The sequence below is a fragment of the Mesoplodon mirus genome (genome assembly GCF_964341445.2).
Source record: "Mesoplodon mirus genome assembly, chromosome: X".
NCBI classification, from domain to species: domain Eukaryota; kingdom Metazoa; phylum Chordata; class Mammalia; order Artiodactyla; family Ziphiidae; genus Mesoplodon; species Mesoplodon mirus.
The window spans coordinates 133262553-133269890 of NC_138981.1; positions in this window are offsets into that span (position 1 = coordinate 133262553).

Consider the following 7338-nt stretch of genomic DNA (forward strand, 5'->3'; position numbering starts at 1 on the left):
GCCCTTCCTGCAACCTCTTTCTGTTCACTTTGTGAGGAAAAGACGACCTAATTCATCCTGAGGATTCCAGAAACACAAATGGCTTCCAGAGTCATTAGGATATCAAGGCATCGATGTCAATGACATCTGCAAATCCACCCCCGTCACTGTTCCATAGGCCCCCACCAAGGATGTTCTTGTGCACCTTACTCTACCTAGACAGCACTGTTCACTACTACTATAAGTGAACAGTACCTGTCCGGATAGGGCACCGCACACAGCACAGCTTCAAGTTGGAGGACAGGCCCTACCTCTCTCTCACTCACACATGTACCTCTCTTATTTCTATCCATCACAGCCTGGTGACTGTACCCGGGCTTGACACGTACCCATTCAAAATATCTCGACCCACTCTCCTCCGACTTGCATCTCTCCACCGTGGGGATCTCCTCAGCTGCTCTATGCATACCTGGATAACTATGTGAACACAGGAAAAATGATCTTGCTTTCTGTTATCTGCTCCTGTATGAGCAATTATCTTTACCTTATTCACTTTATACACGTTCACGTTTTTCAGGATGTAACAGGTAAATCATCAAGATGCGCTTGAGATCTATGTGGCTTCCACAACCTATGTGACTTCGCGGAGGATGACCACCTGCAGCCCAAAGCCCATCGCCCACCCAGAGGCACCACAACCGATACTCCAGTTGCACAGTACTCGACCCAGAAAGGCCCCATGTGCCACTTGTCTAGTAAACGGCACCTTTCTGGGATGGGCATTGCACACAGCACGGCCTCAAGTTCGGGGACCTGCTGAGTCTCATTTCCAATCTGTACAGAAGTTTGCTTCTCTATGCCAACCACACCTTGGTGACTGTTGCCAAGATGTACCGAGAGATATAGACAGTGCTAACCCACTGCCCTCAGACGTGCATTCCAACTCACTGACATCTCCTCACCGGTTCTATGAGTACTGGCAGAAAGACGAGGATACCATGGGAAAATCTTTGTCCTTTATCACTTTTCCTGATGGGAACTGTGTTTACTTTTACTAAACTGCAGCTGCCCACACTATTAGGACTATTCAAGCACCGAATTCATCCACAAAATGCCAGATATCCCGGTCGCTCCCCGGGCCCTCGCCACGCCATGTCAAGCAGCTCAAAGACACCTGCATCTCTAACACTAGAACGGGTCCGAAGGCCTCGACAAATGATATTCCTTGTGAGCCTCTCTCTACCCAGTGATACAGTGCTTAGGAAAAGTCTAAGAGAGCAGCACCCGTATCGGGACGTCCCCGCATGCAGCATGCCTTCGTGTTGGAGGACTTACCCGGTACTTCTGCCACTTCCAAATAGACTGTTCACCTTCTTCCCATCACATCGTACTGAATACATTCAAGAATTTTCCGTACATCGAGACACGTTGATTTTCCGCCCTGCTACTCGCATCCATCACTCAATGAGGATCTGCTCTGCTGCTCCAAGTGGTCCTAGGAAGATGATGAAGAGCATCAGAGGACAGGATCCTTCGCGTTCCCTCTTGTGCTATTGGAAATGTCCCGTTAGCTTCGCTCACCTGTGGGAGTACATGCTACTAGCAACAGTCGAATGATATCGCCATGAGTCTTACCGAGATCACGGGGCTGCCATAGTCCTCATGACTTCACGGCAGCCCACTCAAGTCAACGGCAGCTCCACCACTACCACCCGTTCAAAGGCCAGCTTCAAAGTTGTCCTTGTTGAGCGTTACTCTACCTGGCCAGGAGCTTATGACCCAAAATACAAGTAATCAGCACCTGTCCAGGTAGGGCACCGCACACAGCCGGGCTCTCGGTGAAGGATCTCCCCTGTGCCCTTCCCACTCTCGCGACTAGCTTTCATCTGTCTCCCAATCAAATCTTATTGGCTGCACCAACGATATATCCAGACCCCTGGAAAATATCAAACCGCTGCCTTCCAACCAGCATCTCTCCCTCACTGTATATCTGCACCCACCTCCACCCCGCTCTCTACCTAACTAAGAAGTATCAGGACCCCACGAGAAAGACGCAGATTGTACGTCTCGCCTCTTTTCATAGGAATGATGCCCTTCCTGCAACCTCTTTCTGTTCACTTTGTAAGGAAAAGACTACCTAATTCATCCTGAGGATTTCAGAAACACAAATGGCTTCCAGAGTCATTAGGATATCAACGCATCGATGTCAATGACATCTGCAAATCCACCCCCGTCACTGTTCCATAGGCCACCAACAAGGATGTTCTTGTGTACCTTACTCTACCTAGACAGCACTATAAACTAGTACTATAAGTGAACAGTACCTGTCCGGGCAGGGCACCGCACACAGCACAGCTTCAAAGTGGAGGACAGGCCCTACCTCCCTCTCAATCACACATGTACCTTTCTTACTTCTATCCATCACAGCCTGATGACTGTACCCGGGCTTGACACGTACCCATTCACAATATCTCGACCCACTCTCCTCCGACTTGCATCTCTCCACCATGGGGATCTCCTCAGCTGCTCTATGCATATTTGGAGAATTATAGGAACACAAGGAAAATGATCTTGCTTTCTGTTATCTGCTACTCTATGAGCAATTAACTTTACCTTATTCACTTTATACATGTTCACGTTTTTCAGGATGGAACAGGTAAATCATCAAGATGCGCTTGAGATCTATGGGGCTTCCACAGTCTTCGTGACTTCGTGGAGGATGACCACCTGCAGCCCCAAGCCCAAGGCCCATCCAGAGGCACCACAACCAATACTCCAGTTGCACAGTACTCGACCCAGAAAGGACCCATGTATCCCTAGTCTAGTAAACGGCACCCTTCTGGGATGGGCACTGCACACAGCACGGCCTCAAGTTGGGGGACCTGCTGAGTCTCATTTCCAATCTGTACAGAAGTTTGCTTCTCTGTGCCGACCACACCTTGATGACTGTACCCAAGATGTATCGAGTGATATAGGCAGTGCTAACCCACTGCCCTCAGACGTGCATTCCAACTCACTGACATCTCCTCACCGGTTCTATGAGTACGGGCAGAAAGACGAGGACACCATGGGAAAATCTTCGTCCCTTTATCACTTTTCCTGATGGGAACTGTGTTTACTTTTAGTAAACTGCACCTGCCCACACTATTAGGAATATTCAAGCACTGGATTCCTCCACAAAATGCCAGGGATCCTCGTCGCTCCCCGGGCCATTGCCATGCCATGTCAAGCAGCTCAATGATACGTGCGTCTCTAACACTAGAACGGGTCCAAAGGCCACGACAAATGATATTCCTTGTGAGCCTCTCTCTACCCAGTGATACAGTGCTTAGGAAAAGCCTGAGAGAGCAGCACCCGTCTCGGGAAGTCCCCGCATACAGCGTGCCTTCGTGTTGGAGGACTTACCCGGTACTTCTGCCACTTCCAGATAGACTGTTCACCTACTTCCCATCACATCATATTGAATACATTCAAGAATTTTCCGTACATCGAGACACGATGATCTTCCATGCTGCAACTCGCATCCATCACTCAATGAGGATCTGCTCTTGTGCTCCACGTTGTCCTAGGAAGAAGATGAAGAGCATCAGACGACAGGATCCTGTGTGTTCCCTCGTGTTCTATTGGAAAACACCCGATAGCTTTGCTCACATGTGGGAGTTCACGCTGTTAGCAACAGTCGAATGAAATCGCCATGAGTCTTACCGAGATCACAGGGCTGCAATAGTCCTTAGGACTTCACGGCAGCCCGCTCAAGTCAACTGCAGCTCCACCACTACCAACCATCCAAAGGCCAGACTAGAAGTTGTTCTTGTTGAGCGTTACTCTACCTGGCCAGGAACTGATGACCCAAGATACAAGTAATCAGCACCTGTCCAGGTAGGGCACCGCACACAGCCGGGCTCTCGGTGAAGGAACTCGCCTTTCCCCTTCCCACTCTCACGACTAGTTTCATCTGTCCCCCAATCAAATCCTATTGGCTGCACCAACGATATATCCAGACCCCTGGAAGATATCAAACCACTGCCTTCCAACCAGCATCTCTCCCTCAGTGTATATCCGCACCCACCTCCACCCCGCTCTCTACCTAAATGAGAAGTATCAGGACCCCACGAGAAAAACGCAGATTGTACTTCGCTCCACTTTTCATAGGAATGTTGCCCTTCCTGCAACCTCTTTCTGTTCACTTTGTGAGGAAAAGACGACCTAATTCATCCTGAGGATTCCAGAAACACAAATGGCTTCCAGAGTCATTAGGATATCAAGGCATCGATGTCAATGACATCTGCAAATCCACCCCCGTCACTGTTCCATAGGCCCCCACCAAGGATGTTCTTGTGCACCTTACTCTACCTAGACAGCACTGTTCACTACTACTATAAGTGAACAGTACCTGTCCGGATAGGGCACCGCACACAGCACAGCTTCAAGTTGGAGGACAGGCCCTACCTCTCTCTCACTCACACATGTACCTCTCTTATTTCTATCCATCACAGCCTGGTGACTGTACCCGGGCTTGACACGTACCCATTCAAAATATCTCGACCCACTCTCCTCCGACTTGCATCTCTCCACCGTGGGGATCTCCTCAGCTGCTCTATGCATACCTGGATAACTATGTGAACACAGGAAAAATGATCTTGCTTTCTGTTATCTGCTCCTGTATGAGCAATTATCTTTACCTTATTCACTTTATACACGTTCACGTTTTTCAGGATGGAACAGGTAAATCATCAAGATGCGCTTGAGATCTATGTGGCTTCCACAACCTATGTGACTTCGCGGAGGATGACCACCTGCAGCCCAAAGCCCATCGCCCACCCAGAGGCACCACAACCGATACTCCAGTTGCACAGTACTCGACCCAGAAAGGCCCCATGTGCCACTTGTCTAGTAAACGGCACCTTTCTGGGATGGGCATTGCACACAGCACGGCCTCAAGTTCGGGGACCTGCTGAGTCTCATTTCCAATCTGTACAGAAGTTTGCTTCTCTATGCCAACCACACCTTGGTGACTGTTGCCAAGATGTACCGAGAGATATAGACAGTGCTAACCCACTGCCCTCAGACGTGCATTCCAACTCACTGACATCTCCTCACCGGTTCTATGAGTACTGGCAGAAAGACGAGGATACCATGGGAAAATCTTTGTCCTTTATCACTTTTCCTGATGGGAACTGTGTTTACTTTTACTAAACTGCAGCTGCCCACACTATTAGGACTATTCAAGCACCGAATTCATCCACAAAATGCCAGATATCCCGGTCGCTCCCCGGGCCCTCGCCACGCCATGTCAAGCAGCTCAAAGACACCTGCATCTCTAACACTAGAACGGGTCCGAAGGCCTCGACAAATGATATTCCTTGTGAGCCTCTCTCTACCCAGTGATACAGTGCTTAGGAAAAGTCTAAGAGAGCAGCACCCGTATCGGGACGTCCCCGCATGCAGCATGCCTTCGTGTTGGAGGACTTACCCGGTACTTCTGCCACTTCCAAATAGACTGTTCACCTTCTTCCCATCACATCGTACTGAATACATTCAAGAATTTTCCGTACATCGAGACACGTTGATTTTCCGCCCTGCTACTCGCATCCATCACTCAATGAGGATCTGCTCTGCTGCTCCAAGTGGTCCTAGGAAGATGATGAAGAGCATCAGAGGACAGGATCCTTCGCGTTCCCTCTTGTGCTATTGGAAATGTCCCGTTAGCTTCGCTCACCTGTGGGAGTACATGCTACTAGCAACAGTCGAATGATATCGCCATGAGTCTTACCGAGATCACGGGGCTGCCATAGTCCTCATGACTTCACGGCAGCCCACTCAAGTCAACGGCAGCTCCACCACTACCACCCGTTCAAAGGCCAGCTTCAAAGTTGTCCTTGTTGAGCGTTACTCTACCTGGCCAGGAGCTTATGACCCAAAATACAAGTAATCAGCACCTGTCCAGGTAGGGCACCGCACACAGCCGGGCTCTCGGTGAAGGATCTCCCCTGTGCCCTTCCCACTCTCGCGACTAGCTTTCATCTGTCTCCCAATCAAATCTTATTGGCTGCACCAACGATATATCCAGACCCCTGGAAAATATCAAACCGCTGCCTTCCAACCAGCATCTCTCCCTCACTGTATATCTGCACCCACCTCCACCCCGCTCTCTACCTAACTAAGAAGTATCAGGACCCCACGAGAAAGACGCAGATTGTACGTCTCGCCTCTTTTCATAGGAATGATGCCCTTCCTGCAACCTCTTTCTGTTCACTTTGTAAGGAAAAGACTACCTAATTCATCCTGAGGATTTCAGAAACACAAATGGCTTCCAGAGTCATTAGGATATCAACGCATCGATGTCAATGACATCTGCAAATCCACCCCCGTCACTGTTCCATAGGCCACCAACAAGGATGTTCTTGTGCACCTTACTCTACCTAGACAGCACTATAAACTAGTACTATAAGTGAACAGTACCTGTCCGGGCAGGGCACCGCACACAGCACAGCTTCAAAGTGGAGGACAGGCCCTACCTCCCTCTCAATCACACATGTACCTTTCTTACTTCTATCCATCACAGCCTGATGACTGTACCCGGGCTTGACACGTACCCATTCACAATATCTCGACCCACTCTCCTCCGACTTGCATCTCTCCACCATGGGGATCTCCTCAGCTGCTCTATGCATATTTGGAGAATTATGGGAACACAAGGAAAATGATCTTGCTTTCTGTTATCTGCTACTCTATGAGCAATTAACTTTACCTTATTCACTTTATACATGTTCACGTTTTTCAGGATGGAACAGGTAAATCATCAAGATGCGCTTGAGATCTATGGGGCTTCCACAGTCTTCGTGACTTCGTGGAGGATGACCACCTGCAGCCCCAAGCCCAAGGCCCATCCAGAGGCACCACAACCAATACTCCAGTTGCACAGTACTCGACCCAGAAAGGACCCATGTATCCCTAGTCTAGTAAACGGCACCCTTCTGGGATGGGCACTGCACACAGCACGGCCTCAAGTTGGGGGACCTGCTGAGTCTCATTTCCAATCTGTACAGAAGTTTGCTTCTCTGTGCCGACCACACCTTGATGACTGTACCCAAGATGTATCGAGTGATATAGGCAGTGCTAACCCACTGCCCTCAGACGTGCATTCCAACTCACTGACATCTCCTCACCGGTTCTATGAGTACGGGCAGAAAGACGAGGACACCATGGGAAAATCTTCGTCCCTTTATCACTTTTCCTGATGGGAACTGTGTTTACTTTTAGTAAACTGCACCTGCCCACACTATTAGGAATATTCAAGCACTGGATTCCTCCACAAAATGCCAGGGATCCTCGTCGCTCCCCGGGCCATTGCCATGC